Source organism: Pelodiscus sinensis, chromosome 10, assembly GCF_052426305.1.
Source record: "Pelodiscus sinensis isolate ZL-2025 chromosome 10, ASM5242630v1, whole genome shotgun sequence".
In the NCBI taxonomy this organism is placed as follows: Eukaryota; Metazoa; Chordata; order Testudines; family Trionychidae; genus Pelodiscus; species Pelodiscus sinensis.
Window position 1 is genome coordinate 43,403,407 of NC_143061.1, and position 13,751 is coordinate 43,417,157.

A 13,751-nucleotide genomic window follows, 5' to 3' on the forward strand; every position below is an offset into this window, starting at 1 on the left:
TCCTGAGCACCCGGGAGGAGGGAGGCCGCAGCGTAGCAGCCCAGCTCCTAAGCACTGTGGAAAAGGGAGAGGGGAGGAGGGAGGAGACAGCTGACACAGAGTGACATGATGATGTTACTCCATCATCTTGTAGGACTTTATATATATATATATATACAAATGATGTGTACATGAATTCAGAGATACAGTATGTTATTCATCAATAGAAAAATACAATATAAGTAGCATTAACTCTACCTGGAATACTATATGTATATCTGAACATGAACACTACCTGAAAGGCAGCAATAAATTGCTGGGATTTGAGATATACAGAAATTATATGGCAGCTGGAGGGATTTATTTTTAAGTGAAAATGGGAGTAACGTGGGATGGTTCCTGTGTGATTCTGAACACCTGCAGCTTCCATTGTTTATTTTTACTTGATATAAGTATCAAGATGAAACTGTGAATATGTATAATTTTAGTTAAGAAATAACAAGGGGAACACATACCATCCTGTAAGCATCAGAGAGGGAAAGGAATTCTTTATTATCACTTAACATTAATATTGTGGTACTGCTTACAAGCCACAATTATGTTGAAACCCATTGTACTAAGTACTATGCAAACATGTAGGTAATGATGGGTTCTGACCCAAAGTGCTTGTGCTCTTAAGTGACAACAGGGAATAGTTAGAAGCAATGGGATGAAAAAGGAGAGAGGTAAAATGTAGATGAAACATGAGGAAGCACTGTCTGATAGTGAGGTATACAGTGGGATTTTCCCAAAGAAGTGGTGGCAGAACCACTGGATGGGACTTTTACAACTAACTCGGTCAAAGAGTAGATAATGTACTATAAGGAATAATGCTGCATAGGCAGGGGAACGGATCAATTTCTCCAGTGATTCTGTCATATGAACATAGGAACTACCATACTGGTCCATCAGTTCCTGGCTCCCACAGTGGTGGCTACAATTTCTGTCACTACATGTAAGATAATTAGAGACTCAGATATTGTGTACTTCCTGTATAGATAGCCCAGTACTATCCTCATTATTAACTGGAATGAAGCAGAATATTCACAAGCTATCCTTATGGATCATATTGTACCACTGTGACAGCCCTAAGCAACCCAGCTTGGTGAATGGATTGGAAGGGATCCTGTTGTGGTCCAGATGGAGGAAGAGGAAATCATGGAGATGTGCTTCAACACATGGATCTATATAGCTATTGATCCAGCAGCCCAATCCTTCCCCTGAGTCTGACTTTTGTTGGACAGGTTAGACCTCTCTGGTCCGGCATCTTTGTGACTTGACTGGTCTGAATGAGGGGATTTGCTGGACCAGGAGAGGTCCCTCCTCTAATGGCTCATACTGCCCTCCTGCTCCCATGCTAGGCCTCCAGCCCAGCCCTGCTCCTGCCTCCAGGCACTCCCTTGTTTCTGCTCACTGGGTTGCTGCCAGGGCTGGAGAGCCATGGCTGGAGTTCTGTGGCCATGGCTGGAGCTTTGCAGCTTCCTGACTCCACAGCCCCGCAGCTGTCTGGCTGTACGTGTGGGGCTGGAGCTCCGCAGCCTGGGCTAGAGCTCCCTGGCTGCCACTGAGGATGGAGCTAGAGCTCCTCACCATACTGCCCCCCCTCACAGTATGAGTTGTCGCCCGCCCTTCCCATGTGCTAGCCCCCCCCACCAGACCTCCCTGTTCTTAGGCTGTGTGGTCCAGGAACATCCATGGTCCTGCCAGACCATGGATATGGCTGGACCAGGGAGTCCTGGTTTAGAGAGGTACAACCTGTAATAATAATTAGCTCCAATATAGCATTTTTCATCAGGAGATCTCAAAGAACTTTACAAAAGTTCTGTGTGACTATCTCCATTTTACAGCAGGGGAAAACTAGGCTGAGAAATTGTGTGTCTAACTAGGAATGGAACACAGGTCTCCTAAGGCCCAGCATAGTGCTCTGTGCACTAAGCAACATTGTCTTTCTCTATAGAATGGAAGAGTCTCTGCTGTTTAGTACACAGCTCTCTAGCAATGCTGCCTCTTTGCTTGGGAGCCTCACAGAAGATGTGTACTACTTCTGCCATCTATTAATTCTTCCATATCAGAGAGAATGTTGAAGTTTGATTTGGCCCTGATGTATATACATATACCTAATCTATAATATTGACTCCCTGTATATATTTCTGTCTTTATTCCTGTACATAATTCCTAGTTTCTTTTAAAGTAGGCAGTTGTGTGTTCTCAATCACATAGAATTTGTACTTCAATCACCTCGATATTTTACTAGTTTCAAAATTCATAGGGAAATTTGCATCCTTCCCTAACATCTTTTTGCTATATATATGTTAAGCAACCCTTCAGAGGAACAGCTTGAATGTCAGTAACTTTCCCAGCAATGCATCAATCTTTTTAATAGAGTTCACTATTTTTTTCCCCTCTTCACACTAGTAACTAACATAGACTCTATAAATTCTTGGGGATTTCAGGTTGCAAATAACAATCTCCTAGATACACACTTGCATTTATAAAGGCGTTAGTTGCTCAGGGAGTTTTCTGCTCTTTAGCATCACCAGCTTATGGCAAGAAGAACACCAACATACCAGAATCAAGTTAATGTGCTGGGGCACATTAATAACTGTTCAAATACTTCAAAGTGTAAGAGCCAAGTTTTTAAAATTGTCCTAAAAAATATGATTATACATAATTACGCATCCACAGACATGGACAGTCACAGTTTCCCCACTCTATCTAAGCGTTTGGCTGAAAAAATGTTACATTTTTCTGTGAAAAATAATTGACAAAACAATTTTTGTTATCAACATTTTCCTTTGAAATTTTTCATGTATTTGTCACAAAGTTCTCTCTGTAATTTTTCAGCCAGCACTGCTCTCAACTCAGTTTTGCATGTGAAAAATATAGCTAATTTGTATGGCAAATTGTATTTTGATGGCAAAGAAAAATATATTCCTGCAAAGGTACCTGCTTAAATTCTAAGGTGGGCATTCTTATAGTTTTAAGAGTAAGATATGGGCATTTGGAAAAATCTAACCATACAGAGATGGTTGAAACATATATTTTTTTGAAGCTTGGAAGAAAATGTAAGCTATTGAGGCAGTACTTCTAAATTATATACTAACTGCTCAAAGAACTGTTTGTAAGAAAAAGCAGAGTAGGCAGATAGTTGCAATCTTATATTTATGGGGGCCTGATAGAGATTTACAGCACATGAGGTGATTTGAAGTATGCCTCTGATAGGACTCACTAAATGATCTTTCTTTGGGAGCCAGGCCGGAGTCTGGGGGTACGTCCAGACTGCAAGGCTAGTTTGGGATACCAGAGGTCCAAGAGAATGTATCTGCTATTTAAAATTAATCTTCAAAATAACGGACGTGCTATTTCGGAATCCCTGTAAACCTCTTTCTATGAGGAATAAGGGATGTCTCGAAATACAGGCAGTCCCTGGGTTACGTACAAGATAGGGACTGTAGGTTTGTTCTTAAGTTGAATCTGTATGTAAGTCGGAACTGGCGGCCAGATTCAGCCGCTGCTGAAACTGACCGCCAGTTCTGACTTACATACAGATTCAACTTAAGAACCCCAAGCGTCCCCAAGTCAGCTGCTGCTGAAACTGATCAGTGGCTGATTCAAGAAAGCCTGGGGCAGAGCAACTGTGCCTCGGGCTTCCTGTAGTCAGCGCTGGTCAGTTTCAGCAGCGGCTGACTTGGGGACGCCTGGGGCAGAGCAGCTGGGGTGCTGCTGGGTTGCTCCAGTAGCACTGCTCCTCGCTCCTCGGCGCTACTGGACCAACCCAGCAGCACCCCAGCTGCTCTGCCCCAGGCGTCCTGATTCAGCCGCTGCTGAAACTGACCAGCAGCGGCTGAATCAGGACCTGGGGCAAAGCAGCTGGGGTGCTGCTGGGTTGGTCCAGTAGTGCCCAGAGCGGCGCTGCAGGACCAATCGGCAGCGTCCCAGCTGCTCTGCCCCAGGGTCCAAAACAAAAGCCTGGTCTGCTGGGGGGGGGCACACTAGCTGCGCCCCTCCTCCCCCAGCAGACCAGGGACATGGGGAGCAAAGCCGCAGTGGCAGCGGGGTGCCACGCCTCTGAGGCTTTGCTCTGGCAAAATCTCAGAAGCGCGGGACCCCGCCGCAGCTGCGGCTTCAATCCCGGTGCCTGTGGTCTGCTGGGGATAGTCCCCAGCAGACCACAGGCACCAGGACTGAAGCTGCAGCAGCGGCGGTTCCCCGCCTCAGAAGTGCGGGAACCCGCCCGGTGCCCCTGGTCTGCTGGAGACGGTCTCCAGCAAACCAGGGGCACCGGAGCAGCTTACGAACGGGGCTTTCTCGCCCCGGAGCTCGCAGGTAGCAATCCGCCACCTCGACCTCCGGGGCGAGAAAGCCCCGGTCGTAAGTGCGGATCCGACATAAGTCGGATCCGCGTAAGTCGGGGACTGCCTGTAGTGCTTTATTTCAAAATGTGGTGCCATGTAAATGTGCCAAATTTCAAAATAGCCTATATCGAAATAAAATCAAAATAAGATATGCAATTTGAGCTGGCAAATTGCATATCTTATTTCGATTTTAGAGTGCAGTCTAGACATACCCGGGTTTCTCCCTTGCAATCACATTAGTTCTTTGATCAAATGATTAATCAACTACACATATACTCTGTGTTGTTTCTAGTTCATTTATTCTTTGTGAAAAAAAACCCTGGTAAAAAGAATATTTCTAAACTCCAACAAAAGTTCATCAATTCTCTAATATAAACCACTCACAGAGGAGTGTCCAATAGGAGTAGCAAGAGAATCTCTAGGCTTTTCCATAGTTAAAAAGCTGATAAGCATCAATTTGTTCTGTTATATTAAAATGTGTGCATTCAAGAGAGAAGCAATATAATAATAATAATTAATAATAAATATGTAAACATCAGCACAGTATCATTTCCAGTGTCCTGTGCTGTGGACTCTGACTTCAATAGAACAACTCACAAAGTTAAAGTTGAGCATGTGATTCGGTGCTTTGCTGAATTGGTAGGAACATCAACTCAATGCAAGATTCATGCCTAAGCTGTTTGCACTGCAGTGATATGAGCTGTACTATAACTTTCTTCATATTTGTTAATTTACTCTAGTGTAACTGATAGTGGAGTTTAACTCACATGCTGTTTTAATGGAGGTAAATTTGGAAATTAAAAAAAAGTTTACTTTTTTATTATTAGAGTTTTATGTCAGTGTTCCTTCATTATTCCTGGGACTGATATTAAGCTAAATGGCCTATTATTGTCTTGGTGTTCCAGTTTGTTCTTTCAACATTCATACAACCTTTACGGTACAGCTACATTGTGTTTTATTTTTCAGAAGAGGTATGCAAATAGTGCTTGCATTTGCATACCTTCTTCCATTTTTCCCCCCGGAAGAGTCTTTTTTGCCATTTGACCCTGTGTACATGGGGCCAAATATCAGGAAAAAAAACCCCTCTTTTGAAAGCCCCTGTAAACCTTGTTTTATGAAGAAGAAGGAGGCTTTCAAAGCAGGGGGGGAGGAGGGCGGGAGGTGGGGATGGGGAGGTTCTAACATTTGGCCCCATGTACACAAGGCCAAATGGCAGAAAAGCTTCTTCCAAAAAATAAAATGCAGTGTAGCCGTATCCTTCTTGTCTTCTTGGCCCACTGGTATCTTCTCAATTTTCCAAGGTTTACTAAAAATTAACAGCACTGAGAGCTCATTGAAACCTCTGGAAAAGATATCTTTAATTCATGCTGACTAACAACCTTCAGAGTTGCTACTGGAAAACAAGTATTTTGCCCTCATCATGTTATATGATCAGCTTGGTTTTGTTTACAGAAAATAAATATTTGTTTACAACTTCTGCTATTTTGTTTAATTACAATGTTAACATCTATTGGACCTATACCATCCTTAATGCCACTAGCCATAGATTATATATCATAGATTATATATCAATTATATATAGATTATATATCATCTATAATTATTAGCAGCTTCTTATAATCACCTGCATTTTTAAACTTTTTATGTTTATGTATTATAATACAGTACCTCGTGTTGTGATGTAATAGTTTTACCGAGACTTTGACGTCCCCTGTGTGCCTGGATGGGTTTTTTATAAAGTATTTTTGGCTTTCAAGCATCTAGCAAATATTTTTAACCAATTTCCAGTTTTCATTTTTTTCTCAATCAATTCTGATAATAATTCTAATTTTGGGATGTTTCCCTTCAATTGTGGCATATCCCTGTGTGCATCCTACTTCATTTGGAACTAGAAGATTTACCCGACATTGTGTTGTCTTTTGGAAAATACAATGAAAATGTATGTACTTCATTTAAATCATTGCCCTGGAGGTGGAGCTAAGGATGAAGAATTCATAGGCAGGCTACCACGGGGAGAGAGGACTACCCCAGTCCTCTCTCACTGCAGCAGCTGGGGGCAGGGGCAGCTGACTGTTTTGCAGGGCCCGGGGCAGTGTAACTCCGCGGAGCCCCCTCTTTGCCACGGCACATGCGCCGTGACGCCATGCGCATGCACAGGGCTTTTTTAAGTGCGGGGCCCGGGGCGGCCGCCCCGTTCGCCCTGCCCTATATCCGCCCCTGGCTGGGGGCCAGGTGAGAAGTACCTTTCCATGGCTGCTGTAGCTTCAGCAGGCACAGCCAGGTCTGGGGTACATGCACCCCAGCTGCGGCAGATCTAGGTTCATCTTCTGCCCCCTGCATTGCTCAGCCAGAGTGAGGAATGCAGAAAGCTGAGCACCTTCCCCTTGCTCACTGATGAAAGGGAACAGCTAGCAATGTTCCTGTATGAACTGGGAGGGGAGCTTCAACCCTCCTCCCCTTAAAGGACACCTAGGAAGTGGGAGGCCTGAGGTTGGGACAGTCCCAGAGGAGGTGGCGCACCCTCAGACTGATGATTCTGTCTCTTTTCTGTATAGTTTTATGAGAAGCAATCCCATTCTAGGCATATCCCATTGTCCTGGAACAACCAACCCCTGACGTTGTTTTAAGTTATGGAAGCAGGAAGCTGTGTACTGAATTTGGTAGCCCTAGCTCTTGCCATTTAGGCGGAGTTTTTGAACAGACAGACAGACAGACAGACACAGACAAACTCTCTCAAACATAGTAGATGTATTCTATTTGCATTAACAATGATGTAATCCCAGGTTATGATCATTTGAGCTTAGCAATTTCTGTATTTTAGTTCAGTCATGAAATCATCTTTATTTATTAGCATAAGCACTAATATGGACTCTATGCAATATCATTATTAGAAAATAATTGGAAAATTTCAAAGACACAAGTGGCAGTTAGGCACTTAATTGCCATTGACTTTTATAGCACTTAGGCCTGACCTACACTAAAAATGTAGGCTGATTACATCACTGAGTGATGTGAAAAACCCACACTACTGAGCCAATCTATCTTTCATTGTAGACAGTGCTATGTCAATGGATCATTCATTGATCTAGCTACCACCTTTCAGGCAGAGGATTATCTCTCCCATCAGCATAAGCATTGTCTCTACTGAAGTGCTACAGTGGAGCCATTGTAGCCTTTCAAGGATAGACAAGCCCTTAGTTGTGCCTAGGAGAGTTATACAGAAGTTGGGGTATCCTTTCCCACCCCTGGCTCCAGTGTGGCAGCAGATATACCTTACTGTATTCTTAAGTTGCAATTGCATCCCTGGGAATTTTAGTTTCACCAGTGGATAGGAGTATTCACAGATTAGTCAATCATGTGCTCTCCATCCCATCTGTGATGAGGCGTCTGCCCTGCACTGGCCTTTTAAGGGTTAAAACCGAGCCCCAGGAGAGGGCTGGAGCAGTGAAGCCAGTAGCTGAGGCAAAGAAGACAGCCAATCAGGGCCCAGCTAGGGCTGTATAAATATGTGGTCCTGGAGGGGCAGAGATAAACTCACTCTTCCTCCAACTATGGAGCAGGAGGGACCTAGCTATCAGGGAAGCTAGAAGCTTCCTGACTTAAAGCAGGGCTGGGGAAAGGCAGGCAGAGCTGGGGAAGCTTTGGCCTGGCAAGCTCCCAGGCTGCAGGGCCTGAAGAAAGGTCTGAGGGTACTAGGGAAGCAGCCAGGCAGCAGCTCCACATTCCCTTGCCAATGAGGAGTGGCCATTTCAGAATGCACTTTGCCCCTGCAGCAGGGGCTAGATGGAGACTGGTAGTGGGGCCATTGGGGCAAAAGTGGGTATAGGGAGTTGTGGGGTTCCCTGAGGGGGAGGACCCCAAGGTATGGGCCATTGCAGCAGGGCAATACTCAGCTAGTAAGGTGCCATGGTTTTGGAGGGATGAAGGTCCTAACATAAAGTGGTGGAGGCATGAATGGGTAACAGCAAGTGTGACACCAGCCAAAAGGGGGTGCTCCAGAGTTGAAGAGCTGATTCCCTAACTGTCCAGCAGGAGATGCTGTGGCGTTGAATGCCACCATGTTACACTGCCTATTACTCCAGAGGCCATGTAAGGAAAGATGGAGATCCCATGAAAAGTAGCTGTGTGTGTAAATTGTGACTTATCTCACCTACAAAGTAGTGGTGGTGGGGAGACTTTGTGAATAGTCAAAGCATAAAACTATAAACACAGGACTAACTCCCCAGATTTATTTTCTTTCATACTCATGTTAATTGATTCAGACCAGCTGTTTCTCCTGGTAAGATCTTGGCTTTGAAGAAGGCGATTTGGGAGCCACCTTTTTACCTGATGTCTTGTTCAGTGTGGTTGGTTGCAGATATTTCAAATGACAAATGGTTATGAAATGAAATGATGGCTCATTTAATATTCAATTACATACACATCTTTCATTTTTTCATCTTGGCAACTCACCCACCACAAATGGATGCTCATTGTTCCCTATATAAATTATGATGGCCCTAAATACTGCTGCAGTTTGATACTTACAGGAGCTCTATGTTTATTTACAAGCCCAGGCTGCTCTATAGACATTCAACTTCTTTATGTGGGCTTCTGTCACACTCATTACCTTGAGAAGCAATTATGTAAATATTGTTTTGCATTCAATTCAGATGGGATTTTATTTATTTATGAATAATCTCAATTTCAGGGCATGCCTCTGAAAAACCTGTGTGTACCACTTCCTCTCCGCCCCACCCCCTGAAATTGAGCAGTAAGCAGTATATAAGCAAAATTGTCCCATTCTTTGCCTTGCCTGTTTATAGAGGGAAGGAATGCAATAAAATGGGCTGTAGACATCCATTCACCATGGAATTTGGCTGTACTTGCAGAAAGCAGGCACTGAACGATGTCTAAGGACTTTAACACATTTTTCTATTTAAAAAGAGGCAAGCCTGGGAAAAAAAAGTAAAGAAAGAAAATGGATTTGAGATAGAGGCAGTGAAAGGTGTTCATTTTTCAAGAAAGTAATGCCTGCTGCTGTCCTACAAAATTAATCCAAACCATGAAGCCTGCAGGGTGCCTGATCCCTATCTCACATGGCTATCAAGCAGCATGGCTAGTATAAAATCAGTGGAGTTGCTCAGGTATAAATCTGCTTTCAGTTGGATCAGAATTGGGCCTTGGTTTGACTGTGCTTTTGTATATTATGTGAGGCCCTATGCTACATACAGGGTGCAGCTCTTGTGAATTGCTAAGCATGTGAGCCTCAGTGCAAGCCAAAGGCTTCCAGGAGCTCAAAGAAGATTTTCAGTATCTTCCCAGATGGTCACTTGAGTTTCCTAATAAATGCTCTCTTACTGTCCTGTAGAGTAACCTACTCACCTCATTACGGGTATGTCTACACTACCCTCCTAGTTCGAACTAGGAGGGTAATGTAGGCATACCGCACTTGCAAATGAAGCCCGGGATTTGAATTTCCCGGGCTTCATTTGCAAGTGCGGTATGCCTACATTACCCCGCTAGTTCGAACTAGCGGGGTAGTGTAGACATACCCTACGTGCCCCAGGACCACAGAAGCTATACATTGAAAACAGAAAGGATGGAGGGATAATGGTTGAAAACTGAAATTTTATCTATTTACTATCCCATGCATCTAATTGTTCTTCAGTTAGCATGTTAGGCCAATGCATCTTGGAAAAACATACTCCCTTAAGTGTTGTTTATATGCTAAAAACCAAGGGGCTATACTCCATTGACTTTAAGCCATTGAAAGTGTGTTAGTCAGCTTCTAGTGCTGATGGAATGGTTATATATTGTCCTTGCTCTCTATATCTGGTTCTCATCTGTGCAAATAAATGTGGTGCACAGATTGAGAGGAAAATATGGAACCTATGGAGCTGATTTCCCTGTTTACAACAAGGAGTAACAGGTAAAATAAAACCCATGTCAGGAAAACACTAAGGCTGCAAAAAGAGGCATGTAAAGAAATAACCAAGTTAAGGTTTCATGCCCAAATGTAGCTGTACCCAATGGTGCAGAGATATACTACCATCTCTAATTATCTGACCATATATTATTTCCTAGCCTCATTCATTGTATATACATGGTGCATAGACAGTTTGTGCATCTCCTAGGGAAAAAGTATTATCCATCAAAGCTCATAAAATAAAAAAGCAAACTCTTTCATTCCTAGTTATAATTAACATATAACTTTGGCTGAATATATGCACTGAATTCAGTGATATCAAAAGAAATTATAAATGTCAAATTGCAGAATAAAAAAATTAATCTATTTCTGACATGGAAATTAGTACGAACGTTACTCTTTTCCTCTCCTCACAAAAATAACTTGATTTCCCCGCCCCCAGGACCTATCTTCAATGAATCCTAAGAGAGCATGAAGTCTCTGCCTTTCATAATGTGTTATGCACACACAGCAGGAACAATAGTGATATCCACTGGCTTTCAATCCTCTCTAATAGAAACGTGCATGTTATGACCAAATTGTTATATTTCAATTCAGTCGTGCAATACATCCTGGGTTCCACTACCTGGACTTAAAAAGGGAGTAGAGCTTGTACATCAAATATACTTCTACTGCTTTTTTATAAACACATTTTAAAAATATAAAGAGGTGTGTCCAAGATTTTGGAAGCTTGAAGAAAAATAGATGCAGATGATCACTAGGGACACAGGAACGCAGGAAATCATATGCCTCTGAAGAAGGTAACAAGTAATATCAGTACTACAGGTGATAGGTGCTTAAAAGTTTTTAACTAAAGGAAGGATAGTTATGTTTTATTATCTGTGGAGAGATGGTTGAATAACATTTTGCAATGGTCCACTGAGAGACCATATTTAACACCTCAAACCCTTTTGAACAAAAAACCTGTTTTGACATCTTGACTTAATATACAGGCAGTCCCCGGGTTACGTACAAGATAGGGACTGTAGGTTTGTTCTTAAGTTGAATCTGTATGTAAGTCGGAACTGGCGTCCAGATTCAGCCGCTGCTGAAACTGACTGCCAGTTCTGACTTACATACAGAATCAACTTAAGAACCCCAAGCTTCCCCAAGTCAGCTGCTGCTGAAACTGATCAGCAGCTGATTCCAGGAAGCCCGGGGCAGAGCAACTGTGCCTCGGGCTTCCTGTAGTCAGCGCTGGTCAGTTTCAGCGGCAGCTGACTTGGGGACGCCTGGGGCAGAGCAGCTGGGGTGCTGCTGGGTTGCTCCAGTAGCGCCGCTCCTCGGCGCTACTGGACCAACCCAGCAGCACCCCAGCTGCTCTGCCCCAGGCATCCTGATTCAGCCGCTGCTGAAACTGACCAGCAGTGGCTGAATCAGGACGCCTGGGGCAGAGCAGCTGGGGTGCTGCCGGGTTGGTACAGTAGCGCCCAGAGCGGCGCTGCGGGACCAACCGGCAGCGCCCCAGCTGCTCTGCCACAGGCGTCCGGAGAAAAGCCTAGTCTGCTGGGGCGGGGGGCGTACTAGCTGCGCCCCCCCCAACCCCAACAGACCAGGAAGACGCGGGCGGCAAACCGAGACGCACCGCGGTCCCGCCGCCTGGGTCCTCCGCGGCTTTGCTCCCCGTCTCCCTGGTCTGCAGGGAGATGGGGAGCAAAGCCTCTGAGGACACCAGCAGCAGGACAGCCACGGGGCGTCTGGGCTGTCCCGCTGCCGGCTTCCCCAGGCTTTGCAAAGCCGCAGACCAGGGAGACGCGGAGAAAGCCCCGGAGTACACGGGCGGCAGGACCGCAAGGTCCCGCAGTCCGTGTCCTCCAGGGTGAGCCCCGTTCGTAACTGTGGATCCGACGTAAGTCGGATCCGCGTAAGTCGGGGACTGCCTGTACATTACGGAACGTAAAGACCTGATTTATGTAAGCAAAAAATGATAAAGAATCCACTCTTATTTTTATAGATCTTTAGCCTATATTTCTGAGAATAATTAGAGATTTTAGAGGCCTCAGTTTTTGGATGCACATCCTGAAACATCTCTCAGGGCAAGTCCAAAGCACATCTGAAAATCAGGACCCAGTAAGATGTTTTGAAATGAGCATCCAAAAGCAGGGGCACGCAAAATAAATAGTCTCTTTTTGAAATATAAATGTTGCAAGTGGCATCTCTAGATGTTGTCCAAATGGAAGTGATCTGTAAGAAAAAAAAATGAGCAGAGATGAGTCCAGATACACTACATGAAGCATGACTAACGATTTAGTGGCTGGCAAAGAGGATGAGAAGTTGGACCTTTGGAGACACTTGCCCATGGTCTGTGGCTCAATTTATATATCTGTTAAGTGGTTATATTATTGCTGTCTTAATTCAATTAAACAAACCTAAGTTAAAGTTTCACTGTATTTCATGACTCTGATGAAACGTGCAATAGAAATACAAAATATTAACCATACATAAAATACATTGTTTGCAATAAGGTAAAGTCATAAGAACGGCCATACTGGGTCAGACTAAAGGTCCATCTTGACCAGTATCCTGTCTGCCAACAGTGGCCAATACCGGATGCCTCAGAGGGAGGGAATACAACAGGTAATCTTCCGGTAATCCCTCCCCTATCTCCCATTTCCAGACAAAAGTCAGACAGCTTCATGGGATGAAATAGGCATAATAGATCCCTAGAAGCTGTGTGCCTGTGTGTAATATTTGTTACTCCAGAGCTGTAACCAGCTGTGTAAATGGGTATATAGTTTCTCTTACTGCTGGTATATACCTGAGTCTTTTTTTTCAACAATATGTTACTAGTTGCCTCTCTTTTGTGACATTTATGTGAAAAGCCGGGCTCTTAAACTCAACCCACCATAGGGCCAGTCCCAGTCCTCAAATCCTCTGGCAGGGCTCTGATTGTGTGTGTCTCTCCACGCATTTCTCCCTCCTCCATGCATCTCTCAGACCTGTCTGCTGGCCCCTCATGCATCACCCAGCTGCACCCGCAACTCCTGGGTGATTTAACCATCTTGGGGGGTAGTGCCATTACTGATAGCGCAGCAGGGCTAGAGTGGCTTCCATGTGTTAATTAAATGTGTTAATATGTTACCTTATATTGCTACATTATTAATCCTAAAATACAAATATAAAAAGAATAAAACTTTCAATCCCCACAAGGGTGTGACGGGGGAGCAAGGGTGGAGCATGGGCTGAACTTGGAGGAATAGTACGGACATCTCCCCTACATCTGGGGCTGCAGGGATTCATGTGCCAGCAGCTGTGCACAAGCCAGATTGTGGAACTACCTAGAGTGCAGTGGCCTTTGGGCTGAGAGTTTTAGACCCCTGGGATAAAGTGAGACTGAAGTGCAGTCACATTGCCCTTGCTCTTGTTACTAAGGAGGAATAACTTGGTGCCCATGTGCCCATGCACACACAAATACTTCCCTTGTGCAACTT